The sequence below is a fragment of the Pseudorasbora parva genome, chromosome 22, assembly GCF_024679245.1.
Source record: "Pseudorasbora parva isolate DD20220531a chromosome 22, ASM2467924v1, whole genome shotgun sequence".
NCBI classification, from domain to species: Eukaryota; Metazoa; Chordata; class Actinopteri; order Cypriniformes; family Gobionidae; genus Pseudorasbora; species Pseudorasbora parva.
In genome coordinates, this window is record NC_090193.1 from 9,608,614 (window position 1) to 9,630,380 (window position 21,767).

Below are 21,767 nucleotides of genomic sequence, written 5' to 3' on the forward strand. Positions count from 1 at the left end.
CCCCCGAGGGTGCCGCAGGGAAACGGGTACCGTTGGCAGGGGTAGACACCGTTTCCCTACGGGGGGAACCACCCTCAGCGTCCTGACGCTTCTGGCGTCAGGAACGCTTCGACGAGGCCTTCTTGGCGATCAGGACTGTCCGCAGATCAGCCCTGCCCCTCGAAGACCTCGCCTGAGAGCGCCGCCCCTCGTCCCCGCGCTGAGGGGGAGCCCGAGCGGCGACGCTCTGCTTTTGTTGTGCCCTGTGAGCTGAGCTCGTACTCGGCTTGGGCTGCCTGATGTCAGCGGCAGCCCCAGGGACCTGGACTCGGAGAGGGAGAAACTGCTTTAGCGCCGCAGCTTGTTTCTTTGACTCCTGGAACCTCTCGGTGACAGTGTGTACTGCGTCACCGAAGAGGCCACCAGGAGACAGCGGCGCGTCGAGCAGAAAGCTCTTCTCCCTCTCTTTGATTTCGGTGGGGTTGAGCCATAAATGTCTCTCCGTAGCCACCAATGCTGCCATCGAGCGGCCAACACATCTGGCCGTCTCTTTGGTGGCCCGGAGAGTTAGATCGGCTGCTGTTCTAAGCTCATTTATGACGTCACCCCCCACTTCATCGCGTCCATCTAGATCCCTGAGCAGGTCAGCCTGATAAGCCTGCATAATTGCCATGGTGTGTAGGCATGCAGCAGCCTGACCTGCCGCCGAGTACGCTTTGCCCACCAGTGCCGACGTTGTTTTCAATGGTCTGGTGGGCAAAGTCGGGGCCTTTAGGGACGATGCCGAGGAAGGCGAGAGATGGCTCGCAAGCGTCTCTTCTACCTTTGGCATCGCCCCATAACCGTAGTGCTTCAGTTATGCACTGAAGCCGACGTTTTATAGCTTCCGGTCGATGACGTCATCACGCCGACGATCGATCTTTTTTCCGATGGAATGGTTCTACAGGCGCTTCACGACGCATTAACGCAGAGGCGTTCTCACAGCGTTTCGACGCAGCTCGAGTTCCCCGAAAGGGAACATAATTTATATATTTATATATATATATATATATATATATATATATATATATATATATATATATATATATATATATATATATATATATATAATTATTTAATTATTACTTTTAATTGGGCATTATTTTGTGAAATATCAGGACACAAATGTGTATAATAACATGGGTATAGGTATTACAAGGAGAGGGTCCAGTATGAGGACATTACTTACCCTTGTCTCCATTTTTCAAAATGCTTATTAATCATACAGGATGAGTTTTTTTGATAAAGTAAAAATGCAGAATGTTTCCTATGATGGGTAGGTTTAGGGGCAGGGATAAAAACTATTACACCTATGGAATGTCCCCACATTTGTGTGTGTGTGTGTGTGTGTGTGTGTGTGTGTGTGTGTGTGTGTGTGTGTGTGTGTGTGTGTGTGTGTGTGTGTCGATGCTAAATAATTGGGCCATTTCGACTGGCCTCATTTACAGGTAGACAAAAGCATGTACTAATCAGACTGCAGCCAGACCTCTTTACCAAACGCATGGTTCATTCGTAAACCTAAATGAACCAATAAAGGAAACTAATCACCAGCCACAAGATTAATCACAAGATTAGCCACGCAATAAAATAACATAAAAATAATGACTTTCTTTCTTACAAAGTTAGTCAGTTAGTTTGTGTATTAAGAAGAAGGAGAAACCAAACATCTTGGGATGTCAACAGCAAAACAGACAACAAATGGTCAAAACAGGGTATGTTAGTGGAATGGAGTGACAGAGAGCCATTCTGGATGTACCTGTTTCTAGTGAAAGAAACCCACTCAGAAGGATCATGAAGTGATAGAAAGACAAGATACTCTGACACAGACATTTTCTTCGATTCCATTCATCAGCCCACACAACAAAGCGTTGCAGTGATGAGCTGCATGACCAACAAAGGGTTGTTACTGCCTGACTGCATTGTGCCAAGTGTAAAGGTTGTTGGAGGGGGGATTGTGGTGTTTTTAATTTTTTAATTTTTTAATAGGGTTTGGGCATGGCCACTTAGTTCCAGTGAAAGGAACTCTTAATGCTCCAGAATACCAAGACATTTTGGACAATTTCATGCTCCCAACTTTGTGGGAACAGTCTGGGGATGGCACCCACCATGACTGCGCACCAGTGCACAAAGCAAGATCCATAAAGACATGGATGAGTGAGTTTGGTGAGGAGGAACTTGACAGTCCTGACCTCAACACTATAGAACACCTTTGGGATGAATTACAGCCTATTTGTCCAACATCAGTTCCTGACCTCAGAAATGCGAACAATTCTCATAAACACACTCCTAAACCTTGCGAAAGGCCTTCTCAGAAAAGTTGAAGCTGTTAGAGCTGCAAAGGGTGGGCTAACTCCATATTAAACCCTCCAGATTAAGAATCTGATGTCATTAAAGTTCATGTGCATGTAAAGGCAGACGTCCCAAAATTTTTGCCATATATAGGAAGTAAATGCATGGATCCCATGCTGGTCCAGGCTGGTTTATGCTGGTCTATTCACGCTGTTTAAGTCGGTGATGCTGGTTCATCAGCATGGTCTTGCAGGTTTGAGTGTGAGTATACCAGCTCAGAGTGTTTTGCGGACAAGCATTGTTTTTGAATTATATGATTGTAACTTTGTAATTGTTTGATCCCTCTGTTTAAAGTAGATCTGAAAAGTTTGATTGTTTTAGTTATGATTATTAATCAAAATCACTGGTACTAGTCTTTTTTCCTGTTCTTGTTGTTCCTCTTATCTTCAGTGATTCTGTTTGTTAACCCCAGATGTCATTAATATTGCTCAAATGATCACTTGTAGAGTGAATCAATTTTAAATCATTGCAACATTGTGTTACTTTTAATCTCTACACTGTAAAAAATTATTTAGAAAAAAAGTTACCTGGTTGCCTTAAAATTTTGAGTTAATTGAAATTAGAATTTTGAGTTAATACAATGAACATTTTTTGAGATTCGACAACCTTTATTCAAATATTATTAAAAGATTTTGTAAGCATATTGGGTAATTGTGTGTGTTTTATTTCTGATGACTCAGTGAAACATGCCAAATTGTGCTATTCTCATGATTTATCATATTTTTTTATGTGGTTCAGATACAAAAATATTTTGAGTTTCTATTTATTAAACAAATTTTCTTCGTTGTATCAACTCAAATTTTTAATTTCAATAAACTCAAAATTTTAAGGCAACCAGGTTACTTACTTTTTTAAGTTAAACCAACAAAAAACGACCATTTTTTTTTTACAGTGTATAGATTGGGAACATATGAAAACTGAGCAGCATTTGTTGAAAACTGGGGATTTTTCTGTGTAAACCAGCAACATGCATTTTTTTTTTATTCAATAATTTATTAAAATAAATTTGGTAACACTTTATAATAATTGCATGCTATGAATCATTAGATAAGCATTACTAAAATGTTTTGTTACAGAGTAAAACGTGAAAATAACTTGAACTTGTGTTCACCACAGACCTTAAAGGGTTAGTTCACCTTTCATTAATTACTCACCCTCATGTCGCTGGACAGCAAGACCTTCGTTCATCTTCGGAACACAAATGAAGATATTTTTGTTGAAAGCTGATGGCTGAGAAAGGCTTCAGAAAGGCCTCCATTGGCATTCAGTATATTCCCACTGACCGACTCACAAGACCCATAAAGGCACTAAAGACGTCGTTACAAAGTCCATCTCACTACAGTGGCTGTACAATAGTTTAACAATGCGACGAAAATAGTTATTGTACGCAAAAAAATTTAAATAACGACTTTATCCACCAAGTTATTGACGTGAACTCGACGCATGCGCGAGAATATGACGCAGCTCCACCGTTCATGACCCGGAAGAGGAGGAGCGCCGCTATCGCATGAGTTCACGTCCGAGACCTACACGGAAGACAAGAACTTGGATAAAGTCATTATTTAGATTTTTTTTGCGCACAAAAACTATTCTTGTCGCATTGTAAAATTATTGTACAGCCCCTGTAGTGAGATGGACTTTGTAACGATGTCTTTAGTGCCTTTATGGGTCTTGTGAGTCGGTCAGTGGAAATATACTGAATGCCAATGGAGGCCTTTTTGAAGCCTTTCTCAGCCATCAGCTTTCAACAAAAATATCTTCATTTGTGTTCGGAAGACGAATGAAGGTGTTACGGGTGTCCAACGACATGAGGGTGAGTAAATAATGAAGTAATTTTCATTTTTGGGTGAACTAACCCTTTAAGAAAAATCCCATTGACCCATTGCAATCAGCTAATATCATACGTTTTTTGACCTATACGTCACCCCAGTGCCATTGGTAGAATGTTGTTGGGACATTACTATGTTTGTTAAGGTGTTCTGATTGTTTTTAATGTGTTGCTAATATGTTTGCTAGGTCATTGCTTATTGGTCCAAGTCCAAAGTCTTTATGATATTCTGTTCCCTCGAAATGGCTCGAGTTCCTTCTTCAGTGTAAGTCTATAGTACATCTCTCCTTAATCACTGGCACAATTTGATGAGTCATGTGTCGAAGTTTCACACTTGGCATTACAGCACCAGATAATGCATAACAGATAGTAACAGCAATGTTGTTTGGTAGATAGAGGTGATTTCATTTATATTTCTATTTTTATACAAAGCGACTTACAACACTAGCTAGGAAGAAAATACCCATGACCCTGATGCTGTTAACATCACATTCTTCCTGCTGAATTAAGAACGCTGTTTTATTATAAAACAATAGTTATGATGGTGTAAACATTTCAGCTAAAGGCGAATAGTGCAGCCAATTGGTAACCTTTCTTTTTTGGAGTTTTTACAGCAGGGACTATTATTAGAGTCATCAACAGGAGAGATTACCTCTCCTGGCCTATATAACCAGCCAGACAGCTGCTGAAAACAGTTCTGGAATCAGTCAAACAAACCTCACGTTTATCTAAATTCCCATGAGCAATGTGTCAAAACTGGTGTTGGATCGGCATATAACAATTCTTGATGAATCGCCTGCCCTCATGAATAAGTGCAGTGTTTCATGTTCGGGCATGCCTTTCCCACAAAAACCAGGTAAAAGACTGTGCAGTGTATAATGGTTCACGGTATTCCTAGACTGATTCCTAGAAATTGTCCCTATGTGGAGACAGCGTTTATTTGCACATATTGACACACATGCATCCATAAAGCTCTCGCTCACACAGACGGATACACTGCAGGACAAGTGTAAGGCCAAACTTGATCCATGCCCTCACGAACTCCAGCACATGGACATTTGGAAAGAAAAAAACAAGCATTGCATAAGGAAGCACATGCTTCCATTAGCCTGCGCTCACCCCTTGGTTTCGGATTAAAGGGAATACTTGGACAGGACTGCCATCAAAACATGTAGATGTTGTGCAAACTGTGCCGATTATGGTGTGCTGCTGTCAGATAAACTGCTTGATCTTTGATTAAACATCCCCTCCCACATTTATTTCAATAATTGGCTCTTAAGAACAGGATATCGCCTCATAACAGCTCCATTATCCATGCAGGGAGTGGCCAGGCGTCATACATCCAACTTGTTTTTTGAAATTTTGGCCATGTTTAGCATGAGAATCCAACCCTTTAACATGCATGAAGTGGCATTAGACCCCCCCATTTCTCTGCACTGTGTGCACATGGCTGACGAGTGTGTATGAAAAGGGCGGAGGGGGTGATACAAACCTTAGGATGAATTTCAGGAGCTGGATGAAGACTGTCCGAGGCCCAATTCACAGCAGAGTTGCAGCCACACCTGTTTGTCAATGGGGTTTAGCACCACCAAATCCCTGTTTCCAGGGAGTCTCTGTACCTGGAAGCAGAAAAAAACAGCACTTGGGAAATGGAAAAAGGTGGTATACTCCACAGCAGGAACCACAGATAAGATAAGACTCCAGGTTTCCCAGTAAACCTGTACACAAGCAGGCCTAAGCTTACGGCGCGTGTGTGTTTAAGGTGGCAAAGGAGCAAGTGTCTTTGGAATGAAATGTTTATGTTTCCGTTATGTTCCTGATGTGGACTTTGTGCTAAAGGGGGTTAAAAAAAGAAAACGCCCACTGTAAAAAGTAGGTACATTTGATAAAAGGCTGTTGTTGTGGAAGCAATATACAACACATTTTTTTTAAATGTAAAATCTTTCTAATCTAGAAAGCCCCTTTCTGACATCTTAGTTACATTAAAACATTTTTAAATGGAACAAGAAAATATGACCTAATGTTGCTTTAAATTGAACAATGTTTCTAGTACAATAGTGTCTAAATATAATATTTTTTCATTCATGGACAGCACATTTAAGACAAACATTATCACTTTTTTTAACCAAATTAGCTTACCATACATACTAAACAGCACGATTAGAATGAGTGTTTTCTAAATCATAATATGTTGAAAATAAACTGCCCAATATGTATACAGTCAAATATGTAGACATACTAATTTACTGAATAATTAAATTATTGAAGGATTTCACATATGCTGCATATACAGGCCAAACGTTTGGACACATTACTATTTGTAATGTTTTTGAAAGAAGTTTCTTCTGCTCATCCAGCCTGCATTTATTTGATCAAAAATACAGCAAACATTTTTTTTTTTATATTGTGATATATTACTAATTTATTCAATTTAATATACTTTAAATGATCATTTATTTCTGTGATCAAAGCTGAATTTTCAGGATCGTTCCTCCAGTCTTCAGTGATCATGATCCTTCAGGAATCATTCTAATATTCTGATTTATTATGAGTGTTGGAAACAGTTCTGCTGCCTAATATATTTGATGAATAAAAGGTTCAAAAGAACTGCATTTATTCAAAATAAAGACATGTTTTCAAATAATATAAATCTCCTTTACTATCAAATTTTATCAATTTAACACATCCTTGCTGAATAAAATTATTGATTTATTTAAATTTGATTTAAAAATTAAAAAAAAAAAAAAAAAAAAAAAGACCAAATTACTGACCAGTAGTGTATATTGTTGTTATAAAAGTTTTCTATTTTTAAAACATTTGCTTCTTCTTTTTTTTCTTTTTTTTGGACTTTTTATTCATCAAAGTATAATAAAAAAGTATCACAGGTTATGAAAAAATATGAAGCAGCAGAACTGTTTCCAACTTTGAAAATGAATCCGAATATTAGAATGATTCCTGCGGATCATGATCACTGAAGACTGGAGGAATGATCCTGAAAATTCAGCTTTTATCACAGAAATAAAAGATCATTTAAAGCATAATAAATTGAAAACCAATTATTAATATATCACAATATTACATTTTTTTCTGTATTTTTAATCAAACAAATGCAGGCTTGATGAGCAGAAGAAACTTCTTTCAAAAAAATTACTACAAATAGTAATGTGTCCAAACTTTTGGCCTGTATTGTATATATATGGACCGATTCAAACAACCCAATTTCTGGGTTTGTCCATTTTCAACCAAACTTGGGTTTCTTTTAACCCAGCACTTTTTAGAGTGTGTGTGTATATATATCAAACAAATAAACACATGTACACACATACAAACAAATAAATATATTTTGTTAAGCAATTTTCATACATTCGTGAAAATAATATTATTCTACAAAATAAATTAATGCATTTAGTCATAGATCATATGGTTTTTAAAATAAGGGGAAAAAATATTCATTTCATTATCCAAAATGTTGTCTGCTCATGAAGTATGCCAGATGTGCATGACCTGATGATGATGAAGATTATTTTTCCCCCACACTGTCAGAAAAAAAGGTACAGTGCTGTCACTGGAGCGGTACCCTAAGGTACAAAAGTGAAAAGGTACTAATATGTACCTTTAAAGTACTACTATGTACCTTTAAGGTACTAATTTGCACTCTAAAAGTACTGATATGTACCTTTTAAGGTACTTATATGCACCATTTAGGGGTGAGTAGGTACAAAGATGTACCTTTTCACTTTTGTGCCTTAGGGTACCGCCCCAGTGACAGAACTGTACCTTTTTTTCTGACAGTGCAGCAGATATTCGTGAAGACCGTTTTGATTCAGCCTGTGAATGAATTATTGCTCGGTATGACCGAAATTACCGGAAAGGTGTACAAGAAATAATTCAAACCTCATAGGAGAAAGTCAGAATCAGACTCTGCAGAAATCATTCTGACTATGTGGGAGCACTGATAAGAAGGTGCCACTTAATGTGTGACTTTCAGATTTAAACAGATTTGTCTTAGAAAATGAATCACCAAAGCAGATGATTTACAGTCAGTCCTGGTCTGCGCTGAACATCACGCGTGCTGGTTTTAGTATGTCTTGCACACCACACTAGGCTCTCTAAGTTCATGAAAGGACGTTATCGAGGCTGGGCGTATTCAAATGTATTTAACCAACAGGTGCTCAGTTCGTCCCTACAGGGTAAATTATTCCAGCGCAGGACTGCAGCTTGAGCATGTGATTTGTGACTGTCACACACACAGATGCTCTGGGCAGAGTGACATTGCACACATGGCGTTCACTGTGACTTTGATTTGCAATGTCACCGTGACCAGTACCATCTCTCTTGTGACATTGACTTGCTTTCCAATATAGGAAGCAGTGAATTTGTGTGTGTGTGTGTGTGTGTGTGTGTGTGTGTGGTTCCACATGTCCATCACGGGTGGAAAAAGGAAATCACACTCTCCTCTAGCAGTAGAGTGTTTCAAAGAAAGAGGATATTTCATAATCAGTTTGCAGTAGTTCTTCAGCAATTTCTGCAATATAATAAAACTAACCATGAGTGCTTAAAGGTGCAGCGTGTGATTTCCACTAGTGGCACCAAACGGAACTGCAAAAATAATCAGCTCGTGCAAAACCTCTGCTTCAAGTGAGGTCGCCAGGACGTACGGTACGGATAAAAGGCTTGAAATGCATTGTCCATTGTGGTGCGTCAATCCGTTAATAAAGCACGAAATGTATTGTTTGCATATTTTAATAAACAATTATATTGAATAAACTCTAAAAAAAAATATTGTTGGTTTAACTTAAAAAAGTAAGTAACCTGGTTGCCTTAAAATTTTGAGTTTATTGAAATTAAAAATTTGAGTTGATACAATGAATGAAATTTGTTTAATAAATAGAAACTCAAAATATTTTTGTATCTGAAAAAATAAAAAATGTGATAAATCATGAAAATAACACTATTTGGCAGGTTTCACTGCATCATCAGAAATAAAACACACACAATTACCCAATATGCTTACAATCTTTTAATAAGATTTTAATAAAGTTTGTCGAACCTCAAAAAATTTTCATTGTATTAACTCAACATTTTAATTTCAATGAACTCAAAATTTTAAGGCGACCAGGTTACTTTTTTTCTAAATATTTTTTTACAGTGTAGAGACTTAACATATTATTGTATCTGAACAATAAAAAAATGATAAATCATGAAAAAAAAAAACACAATTTGGCATTTTTCATTGCAAATAAAACACACACAATTACACAATATGCTTACAACATATTTTAATATTATTTGAATAAAAGTTGTCGCAACCAGGTAACTTATTTTTTTTTATTTTTTTTTATTTTTTATTTTATTTTATTTTTTTACAGTGTATAATAAAATCCAATATGTCTTCCCCAAATGCAATGCATATTCTGGAACATTTAGAGATGATAGGCTACTAACACAATCTCATTGCAATTTGTAACTATTTCACGTTTTGGCAAATTGGTGGCTAAAGGCCCGTTGATGCCAATTATGATAACTTATAATGATAACGATAAATATATAGTTCTAAAAATCGTTCTAAATATAAAATAATAGCAGAGTACACATCGCAACTATAACAATAACACTGATGAATGATAAAAACATTGACAGCCAATCAGAATCCATCCTGCTTTAAAGAGCTCCAGCATTTAAAGTGGCAGAAGACAAAACTACAGCGCGAGTTGGAATACACAGAATGGTGTGGCCATTTATACATTATAGTTATGGTTATATTTATTGGTGTGAACGGGTCATAATTTGCATGAATTTCATTAATCTTACATTTTTATGATACGCTCACACCACACCAGTGGCGGTTTTGTTTAGCGGCAAACCTTCATGCGTACTTTTTTCCCTAAAAGTCTCGTTTTTGGTTGTTTTCATATGAAATCTGCACCTCGTAAAATAGATACCATTTATTGTACTGATTATTTGTTCTTTGTTATATGCATGATAATTTTGTGATCCTGCTTGATTTAAGATGGCAGTTCATTTTCAGCCACATGATATACAAATCTATTTAGCATATTCTTTATTCTGTCTGTTTGTCTGTTTATTTTATTTAGCCACACATATACCATTTTTAAAGGGATAGTTCACCAAAAAAATGAAAGGCATCCCATAATTTACTCACACTCAAGCTATTCTGGGTGTATTAGACTTTCTTCTTTCAGATGAATATAAAAAGAGTTATATTAAAGCATATCCTGGATCTTCCAAGCATTATAATGGCAGTGAATGGCTGACCAAAACGTGAAGACCAAAAAGTGCTTCTATCCATTATTACAGTAATCCACACGGCTCCAGGGGGTTAATAGAGGTCTTCTGAAGCGAATCGATGGGTTTTTGTAAGAAAAATATCCATACTTATCATGTTATAAAGTAAAATATCTAGCTTCCAGTGGACCGCCTTCCGTATTAAACGTGGAGTATGTTAATAATGGATGAATGCACCTTTTTGGGCTTCATATTTTGGGCTGCCATTATAAAGTTTGGAAGAGCCAGAACATTTTTTAACATAAATCTGATTGTGTTCGTCTGAACAAAGAATGTCACATACACCTAGGATGGCTTGAGGGTGAGTAAATAATGGGCTAATTTTATTTTTTGGGTGAACTATCCCTTTAAGTAAATCAAAACAATCGAGAGCCAATATTTACAGCCATATGCAAATAAAGTGATGTGATGCATCGATTAGCAAAGAAAATGCAGATACAGTCAGATACTTCAGTAGGGATGACTACAAGCACTATCAGCAACATCGGATGATTTAATAACAGTCCGTGTGTACAGGGGTTTGCACTACTAACCCTTAGTTATTGCATTTGAGAGCTCTTTCCTGTAAATTACATCATTATAAATGTGATGAATAGATCAGCAAGCCCAGCACGTGGCTATAAAGTTCAAACATCTGGAGAGAGAGAGAGACCGTGTGCATGTCAGGTGTTTTGTTTTTCATGAGCTCATCTTGACTCAGCATCACATGACAGCAGCTTCTGCCAGCTCCTCAGAACTCTGATGTCACTGTCTTCGCCTTGTCCCAAGCTACTTTGTGTTTAGTGCTGGAAAGCCCCTCCACTTGTGCTGATTTGTAATCTTTTCACAAAGAGCCACGCAACAAATGACCATATGGAAATCAAGTGAATGATAATAAAGTGTAATAACAGCAGTACAATGAAGCGGACAATGAAGGGGTCTACACACACACACACACACCCTCACTCTTTGACTCAGTTGGCTTGTGCCACCAACTTTTCCAGCACTGAGATCAGCAACACGAAATGTAGTCTGACCTCATGGAGGAAAAAGAGGGAATTGATGCTCTTGCGCACGCTGACATACTCAGATATCTGCTCCCTCTCTCTTTCCCGGAAGAGCAGGCTCTATGTTATTGGAAATGGAGGGAGCAAAGCAAAAGCAGGAAAGGGAGGGGTAAAAACAGAGGAGTTCCTTTTAAATCATGCGATTGGTGAGTCAGTGCATGAGCTCAGGGCAACACAAGATCCCCTGTGATTGGTGGATAGGGATGTGCTGATCCGATCTTCATATGGGAGGACAGGGAAGGGATGAGCCTATAGGAATTATAAATAACTAGCATAAATGCACTGGCGAAAAGTGCAGGGATTCTGGAGATTTTGTAATTTTTTGAGGTTCTGGGTGGTTTCTAGCCACTTAAACTACGCGGACCCTGTGCACAGAGTCTCTACTTTCTGGAGATATGTATCACTTTGGCATTTGTTTTACACAAAGTAATGTATTTACACTAAATTACTCTGGAACCATTTCCACCTGATTTGGCCTATCCAAATTGAAAAGCTTCCCATATTGTGTATATGGGAAGCTTTTCTACAGTGGTCTAGGTTCAAAATGTTGGTGTCATTTCACAGGAAACCCTTTGAAGTTACACAAAACACTGCTAAAAGTGATAAACATGGAAGTATATTTTGTCTAAGTTGTAACCCCCCCCAAAAAAACAACAACAACAACAACAACAACAACAACAACAACAAAACAACAAAAACAACAACAACGACAACAACAACAACACATACTTATATATTTAGCACTTTTAGAAGTGTTTTATATAACTTCAAAGGGTTTCCTGTAAAATGACACCAATATTTTGAACTAAGACCACTGTATATGGGAAGCTTTTTAATTTGGGTAGGAGTACATCCAAAAAATGTCCCTAGCATATAACAGTGAAAACACAAAACCCGGAAAATTCCATTTTTGGCCTGGAAGCGTTTTCTCACAAATAACGGAATATTCTGTGTTTGGCAGGGAAAGAGTTAAAGGGGTGATGAATTGAGAAATCAACTTTCCCTTGAGCCTTTGATATATAAAAGGTCATGGTAATGTAAGAATATCCTCTAAGTTTCAGAGCTGAAAACTTACTTGTGAGTAAAAGAAAAGATTTTATAGACACCAGGCCCAGAAATGACGTATTAGAAGGGTGAAACACCGCCTCTACATGCATGTCTGCTCCTGTAGCCCTGTATAAATGAGCAATAAACATGCAGAAGATAGCAAGATAATCATTTGTAAAAAAGACACAGGTCGACACTGGATTTGCAGACATTGAGATTAAAACACAATGCTGTGACTTCTATATTGGATATGACAGGAATTTTTTTTATAAGCGATAGTATTGCATTATTACAGATTGTATTAATTATGTGTACGTAACGTGTCTAACAGAACATATCAGCACGCTGTCACAGGCTAGAGAATCCCTTGTTTGTTGCTTCGATCATTGCGATCACATCGATTGTCTTTGGCTATGTGTTTTCCAGACGGGCTACCAAAACGTAAGCACGTCGGCAGGTCGATGAATCTTAAATAGTGAAATAACATTCATTTCTTGATCTATATTGTGTTTGAAGGGCGCACGTGTGTGTGTATGGTTCGCACTTATATCCACCAACCTCCCGCGATCTCTCTTGAAGCCAATACGGAAGTGATGTAAACTGCAATTCCTCAACTGGCCACTAGGGACAGGCTCTAGAAGGGAGCAGAATCTTATTGAGCCTTGTTAAAATTCCTAACTTTACAGAAGAAAAAAACATGTTTACAGCCTGGTACAAATTGTGGATTTGATCTATACGGCTAATTTTGACCTTCATGACAACTTTGGGGGGGGGGGTGAATTTTTTTATAACTAATTAGTTTACATTATATAAAGCCTTAAAGTTCTGCATAATTAAGGGCGTGGTTACTTTTAGTGACAGACGTAAAGCCATTTATCCGCCGTCTATGGTCATCACGTCACCTAAGCTCCGCCCACATCCCACCGCTTTGCCCATTTTCAGTTATCCGGGAGTGACTCGGGATGATGCTCTCGCAAGATGGCGACGCCCAGCTCGTCTGTATGTTAAGCTTCAGAACGGCTTAACGGAATCCTATGGGTGACGTCACGGACACTACGTCCATATTTTTAACAGTCTATGGTCACGCCCATCAAAACCCAGCGTTCAGGAGAGAGTCTCAAAACCAGTGTAAAAAAAAATGACTATTACTTATAGTTATTATGTTTTTGAATGTTGACCTCAGACAACAGTATAAAAAAAAAAATCCAGTTCATGATACCTTTAAAAAACCCCAGAGAAAGTTCTAAAACTTGGTGGAATAAAAGGAATGCCCTGCAAATTTTCAGCTTTTTATAATTTTCTGCATGTGTATTCCACTCAATTGTATTGCCCAAAATCATGTAAAATGGATTTTTGGAACAAAAAAGTACAGTTTATGCTAACATCTGTTTCCCAGCTGTTCAATAAGCTGATTTTCTAAGACCAGTTTGCAAATGTCATAACTGCAAGCTCGCAACATGTCATTACCACCACATTTTTGGACATGTTGGTAATGACAACGTGCAATAGAAAGGACTGAAAAACGGTGAACACATTGTTTGTAGCGAACCCATATGCATGTTTGCATGTTTTTACGATCTGCATAGGCATTTTTAAATAGGAATTTGATTCCTATTGACATCAATGCTTGGCTCTTTGCACGTCATGTTCAATGCAATGTTTACACAACAGGCCCTCGGCACGTTACCTCTTCAACATACGTCACAAATCAAACACAAACATAGCCAGTAGTCTGCACAAGCAATCGACTGTGGGAGAAGAGCTGAAAACAAAGGTGGTACAGCACCATCATTAATATTCCACCTCACTTAAACAATGATAGTGAGATCACCGTATAACAGTTCTCTGAAGTGCTGTGTCATTAGAGGCACAGCCTGGATGATATTTCATCTGTGTACAACTACACCAACTCTCCTTCAAAATAAACAAGATGGATTCAGCTGGATGCACACGGCAAACCCTTAGTTTGTGAAGTCCCGGGAAATATTTAAAAGAGTTTAGCACTTTTATTTGAATGTGTGATGGAGGCATTGCATGCCCATAAAAGTGTCTCAGACATTGCAGTCATTGTAAATTAAGTCATCATGATGAGGGGAGCTGAAGGTCAGACTCGAGGGAACATCTGTGTCCTGAAACGGATGCATCATTTGATGAAATAAAACAGATTCCCATCCCCATTTTAAGTAAATAAGCACTCTTTCTCGAGACTTTAATGGTCAACTTAGGACATTGCTGCCACATCAAAGCTGACCAAGAAATGAAAGGAGATATTTCTGCTTGAAATCAAACTGTGCTGTTCAGCAAGGCTCCTGTGGAGATTAACTGAAAAGCACTGTTGAATGTGTTGAGGAGATTTACATTTCTAGCCAGCTAAAAAGGGTGGGTCGAGCCAGGACTCACACATTCAGGTGGACAGAGCCGCTGCATGAACTCTCAGGGCAAACTAGGTTACAGTTAGGAGAATGCTAGTTCTCTTCGGGTTAACTCAAAGGTCAGTACCATAGGCTGTAAAAAATAAAAACGTAGTGTCCGTGACGTCACCCATAGGATTCCGATAAGCCGCTCTGAAGCGTAGAGACGAGCTGGCTGTTGTGGGTGGAGATTAGGTGACGCAATGACTAACAGATAGTGTATAAATGGCTATCCACCTGTCACTCAAAGTAACCACTCCCTTAACCACTCAAAGGTGCACTATGCAACTTTCTGTCCACTAGAGGTCGCCTATTCAAAACAAATGCGTAGTTTGATGACGCAAAGTTTGAGCGCAGCATCTTGGGACATGTGGTCTTCACCTCACAGCCGGTGGAAAATAGGACTCGGGCAGAAATCATGTTCATGCATGCGGTTATTAACGTTACTGTAGTGTAAAGCAGAGCAGGACCGAGTGTTGTGGAGCTGAGCACGGCCGCTGGAGCGATTGTTACACAAACACCCGCCTCGCGAACACCGGGACTTTTATTATGACGGGACGGGACACAGTCGCCGAGCGCCTGCACTATTTCTGCTTGCGGTCATGATTATGAGGTAATGCAGCTCTGTTTATCATACTAGATACGTGTGTTGGAAATGATGTTATGGCGTTACTCCATGTTTTCACTTTTTCACATTGATAAGAGTAAAGCACTTCTGCCAAATAAAACCCGAAACCGAGGGTAGCGCAGATATGACAAAATTTTGGTGTATTTTTACAGGAAACCCTTTAAAGTTACATAAAACACCGCTAAAAGTGATAAACATGTAAGTATATGTTGTCTAAGCTGTTATAACCCCGCTAAAAATTAGGGGGGTTATAACAGTTGGGAAAAAAAACGTTTTTGAAAGTGTGTAACTCTATGTAGGCCCTGTGTGCTCTAGGACCCTGCAGACAGTTTGGGTGGTTTCCAGCATATGTAATTAATTTAATGACACTGGGATATTGCATTTATATGCAACGGGGGTGGTGGAGGGGGGTAGCAGGGTAAGCTGGGGGGGGGGTATACCACATACAGTGGTATACACATACCACTGTATGTGTGTATGGGAAGCTTTTCAATTTGGGTAGGCCAAATCCAGGGGGAAATCCCAAAAAATGGTCTGGGAGTATAAGTAGTTAATTATGCAGAACTTTAAGGCTTTATATAATGTAAACGCATGAGTTATAAAAAATAAAATAAAAATCACCCCCTCACAGTAGAAGGGAACAATTTACTGTAAAGGCCAAAACCAAAAATTTGTACCAGGTTGTAAACATGTTTTTTTTTTTTTTCTGCTGTAAATTTGGGAATTTGAACATGAGGCTCAATGAGATTCAGCTCCCTTCTGGAGCCTGTCCCTATAGTGGCCAGCCAATGAATTGCAGTTTAAATTACTTCTGTATTGGCTTCAGAAACTGGGGAGGTTGCCACTTTGTCAGTACTCAAGTGTTAGCAGACGGGCTAAATAAAATACACTCAAATACACTGACTTACACACAAACCTCTGGAGCCTTTTGTTGGCTCACACTATGACTAAGGTTGGTTCATTTGTATCCTAAATAAACCCTGTGCATCTTCCTGCGGATGAGACATCAGATGTAGAAATCCAAGGCTGAAAAGCATGATCGGGCTTAGGTGACAATGAAGCATGCAGTAGGTTACTTATTCAAATCGCATAAACACTCTTCCTCACTAACCTTTCCCCTTTGCCATAGCCTAGTTTGCATACGGATTTGAAAAATGAAGGGAGTTGGTGCACACAAATGTGTTTGTCAGCAGGGGGAAGTTAACTGCCCAATATCTCAACTCCCTGCTGAGTTAACGACCAACCAACTCTTCACAGCCTCTGGGAACAATGAATAATGTGGGTTTTTCTTGTTGACTCTTAGTGGGCAGGCTCTCATGGCCTTAGTAAGCTCCAGGTGGAAGATTAGCAGGGAATCCACGTCCCAACAAATGTGTTCCAAGGTTTTTGATGCCTCATCATCATTTTCTTTTCCTCAGCTAACACCAAGCCACATTTGCAAAATCTACAGGAAGTGTTTGTGAGAAATGCCATTTCAATGCATCAAGTGACAAAATAAGTTAATAGATGCGACTCCGTCTACTGCGGGAGTAGCTAACCCTAGTCTTGGAGGACAACTGTACCATCCTGCAGAGTTTAGCTCCAGCCCGAATCAAACAGACGTGAACTACCTAATCAAGCTGTCCAGCATTACTTGAAAATGACAGGTTTGTTGAAGCAGGCTTGGAACTGAACTCAGCAGGAAGGTAGCCCTCCAGGAGCAGGAATGTCTACCCCTGGTTTACTGTTATTGAGGTGTTTGTAATTTGCATGGGCCCAACTATGGTCCAAAATGTGATGAAGAGGGCATATCATGTCATATCAAGCCTGTGCTTGTTTCCCCAGAGCACTCTCTCACAGCTTGAGTCATGTGACCTCTTGTACAATTTCAGCTCTCACGGTCTTCACACACAGAGTGGCTGACAGCAGCCTCATGCACTGACAGACCCAGGAAAGACCCTAAAAAATCCCTGAGCATGTATATTTGTGTTTGGCTCTGGGCTTTAGTTTTAATTCATTGTTCTCAACACAAACTACAGCAGATGTTTTTGCTTCTTCCGTGTTTTCTGAGGGGCACAAAGTGGGTGAGGAGTGTGAGCGTGAGATTTCCCACCACCTGCAAATGCAACGTAGCCTTACTCAAAACAGGAAACGCAGATGAAAGAGAATGATTCAGAAAAAAAGCCGCTTGGACAGCACCGACCTTAAACAAGAAAAGAACACTTTAAAAATCTCTTTTGGCTATGTTGGACTGGGTTTAGCTCCTATAGCTTTGGTTCCTCAAAGGGAAACTTTCTCAAAGAAGTAAACTTGCTCAAAGAAGTAAATTTGTGTCAAGTGCCTTTTCTCTATTCTTTTGATAGGGTAAGGCACTTCATCCATTTTATGTGATACTTACCTTGAAGCACAAATCTTAGAAGCTTTAGTTTTTGTTGCTAAGACAAACATCATTATTTGAACATTCCTCTGTGCCAGGAGTGTCAAACGTATTTTAGGGTGAGGGCCGGATGCGAAAAAATATAACCACATGAAAGGCCTTCGTTTTTTTAAACCTATACTGTGCTGACAGTTACAAAATAATTAGAAAGAAAACTAGAAAGACACTGTTTTTTACAGCTAAAAGACTGTATTAGATTAAAATATGTTTATTAGTGATACAAGGATGTAGATTTATATCACAAAACAAACATATCTGACAGACTGAATGAAAATGCAAATTAATTCTTAGCCATTAGGTGGTGCTTATGGAAGAGTAGCAATAGCCTACAGCGTTTCCTTGGTTACCACTGTACACAAAGTAACTGTGCTTATTAACACGCTACTGCTTTATATGGACACTTCACATTTACATATCATTTATAGAGAGTGAAATTAAATGCGTATTTGCGAGCTGTCCGGGCGAGGGCTTCGAGCTCGGAATTTGACATCACAGTTATGTCCTTCACACACAGGCGCAGAACGCATGTGTAAGCTGGCAAATGTTCATGTGCTGTTTTTTCCTGCTGTTTATGTGCTGGTGTTATGTATGTCGGATGACAACACAGTCAGTTTTCATCAGATCAGTTCTTTGGTGTCGATTTGGTGTTGCAGTGTTGACCAACAAAAAGCTGATTGGTTTGAAAGTGTCCTCTGTCTTAGTAGTGCTTTGTGCATCGTTACACTGTAAAAAACAAACAAGCAAAAAAAAAAAAAAAAAAAAAGATTACAAATTTGTACCTTGGTATAGTGGCCGTCACTGGCCTTAAGGGTTAATTTTTGTACCTCTAAGTCAGGGGTAGGCAAATACAGAGATTTGATGTCCTCCAGAGTTTAGTTCCAACCCCTCTAAGCCATCACAGTATACAACGCATGGCTCCCAGCATGCATTGCAGCATTATGTATGTCACCATTGTTGAGATTCATATGCTGATTCTTGATATCTGTGCCACCGCTGAATATTATTTATTAATATTTTTATTCAGTGTTGAGTTTAGTCAAACATTATTCTTTATAATACATTTTGTTTATGACTTCTTTTGTTTTAAACAGATTATGTGTTTTTTTTTAACACTGTAATGAAAAACAAAAACACATATAAAAAAAGCCAAGAGTCAAACTGCCCACCTAAAGAAAAAAACACTGATCTCCATAATGGTGATCAAATATTTTCAATAAAACATCAAAATCTAAACCTGTTAATTCTCAGTAAGAGCTTCTACAGATGTCTTTCAGGGTTGGAACCGAACTCTGCAGGACAGCGACTCACTAGGACCGAACTGAGGAACACAATGGTATAATTGTACCCTAAGGACCAATTGTGTAACTTTTAAGGTATGTTCTGAATATGTTTTGTTCCCCAAGGAACAAAACTGTACCTTTTTTTCTGAGAGTGTACTTACAATAGACAGTGGAACTTTTTTGCCTGCAAAACTTTGGCAAAACTTTGCTCATGTGACCACACCTTTGTCACCTATCCAACTCCCCCATAGACTTGACAATGAAAGAGGAAGTCATATTAAAGGGATAGTTCACCATGAAATGAAAATGCTGTCATAATTTACTCACTCTCATGTTGTTCCACACCTGTATGAGTTTCTTCCTTCTGCTGTAGACAAAGTAATATATTTTTAAGAATGATGGTAACCAAAAAGTCGATGCTCCCCATTGACTTCCATTGTTATTTTTTCCTCTACTATGGAAGTCAATGGGACTGTTTGGTTACCAACATTCTTAAAAACATATTATTTTGTGTTCAGCAAAAGGAAGGAACTCATACAGGTGTGGAACAACTGGAGATTTGAGGGGATCTTTTGACTTAGACACCTATTGCGGGGGCAAATTTTGCACTTGTAAGCACTCGCATTTTCCTTAAACAACATTCCATAAAAGACCACGAGACTGAAACATTTACAGAAACTCTCTACAAATGGCAAGCATATCTGAGGATTGATATCCATTATCACTAATGTCAAAAGCTTTTGTTTAAAGTAAGGTCACAGAACAGGCCTGCTCAGTTAAACAGACATGGCACTTTCTGTCTGTGACAAAAGGGAATACGATTCATTCATTTTTCTATCTCTCACACACACATGCAAGTCCCCAGCTCCTCGCAGGTGTTCAGGAACAGGAACCAGTTCCTCCGGGACTGCAGCAGGAGAAACAGGTCAGTCAGGCCTGGCAGAGAAAGAAAACAGCTCAGGTTGATGAAGAACTCTTGCCTGCAGGCAGAAACTACATGTCCCCGCCTATTAAGAGAATGCTGGGATTCAGGGAAAGCTTCGTTCCCAATGAAAAAAAAAAAAAAAAACTTGCTGTGTGAAAATGTACTTCCACAAAAGTGTGAGAACAGAGGCTAAAAGGACATGCTGGTACATGCAATTCCCAGAATGATTTTTAACGGACTGAGATAATATGATGTGTTATGCTGCATTCACCATTATATGCGGATGAATCAAACATAGTTCAGGATATTAAGGTGTTGTTGTAAATATGACTTTACATTGTAGTAAAAGTTTTTAAAAAAGTAATGCATTTGTAAATAGATAGCCATTATTATAATCTGTGCTTGATTTTAATAACTGGCCTACTTTTCAATACTAAGACAGCAGAATTTCCAAAAGATTCTCTATGCAAACTACAATCCCACATTTTTATGCAAATACTTATCCTTTGGAATGAACTCTGGTGACTTCTGGAGAAAGAAAAATTTCCCTCGAGCAGGGAATTTGCATACGCTCTTCATGTGCAGCATTATGGACAAAGACGCTCAAACGCTCTCCTTCAAAAAATTCTCTGGAAAGGAAAGCAAATAGGTTCAGTGTTAGCGTTTTACGTTAAATCGCATTATGACTGTTAGGCAAATCTTTGCAAAGCATCAAAACTGACCTCAGTTCTGGTGCGCGGGGACATCCAATCCTTTAAACAGGCTCATGCAGACAAATCTACCATACAGCAGTTATCTGAGCTGCACTCTGGGAACACATTGAGTCTGTAATATTGCAAAGTGTTGACCCGGGCATAGTGCCCAGGGTTCCTGGCAGACTCCAGATTCGCCGCACAGGTGGAATGGGACGAGATGAGAGGCAGCGAATATATATGCGTATATAGCAAAATAATTATTTTTAAAAGGTTGAAATTCAAGACTTGCAAACCTCTCAGGACAAGCATCTCAGTGCTTTGACCTTCACATGAAAAACCTTGCAGATCTGCACAGAAGAGCATTTTACTATTTGCATCTATAATTTTGACTCTCTTAATTTCCTCAATGTCATGATATGCCGGCTTTGATGATGTTCACATACACACTGTACACAGTCTCTCTTGTTTTGATTTTAATGAAGGCATGGGTGATATAACGTGATCTGTTGGGTAATCGCTGGCTGCACTTTAAAAGGTCAGTAAATGGGGTAAAAGATGACTGTTTGAAACGTTAGACTGCTGTGCTCTGCAATGCAGCACCTGGAATAACGCAGTAGCTTGACACTAGAGTTCAATGCACTGTTCGTGTAAGTTACATTAAAGTGCCTTAATCCATGCTCACACTCTTCCGTCTCTGAGGTTGCAGGCTGCAAATGTCAGTGGTAAGTCAGTGGTGAATCCAGAGTTAACACAGACCAAAACAACCTCATTCGACATTATTACCTCTTCCTCTTGTACCTCATTTTCATAATCGCCCA

The 21,767-nt window shown here is 38.9% G+C and overlaps 1 long non-coding RNA gene across 1 annotated transcript; it reads right to left on the reverse strand.

Annotated features, from left to right (window-relative positions):
• Nucleotides 1-18,352: 18,352 nt before the first annotated feature.
• LOC137058629 (uncharacterized) lies at nucleotides 18,353-21,231 on the reverse strand. Its single transcript, XR_010900767.1, has 3 exons — nucleotides 20,977-21,231; nucleotides 20,181-20,883; nucleotides 18,353-18,772 (listed from the first exon to the last, which is right to left on the reverse strand). It is a non-coding gene; the product is annotated as an uncharacterized lncRNA (long non-coding RNA).
• Between the last annotated feature and the right edge of the window lie 536 nt (nucleotides 21,232-21,767).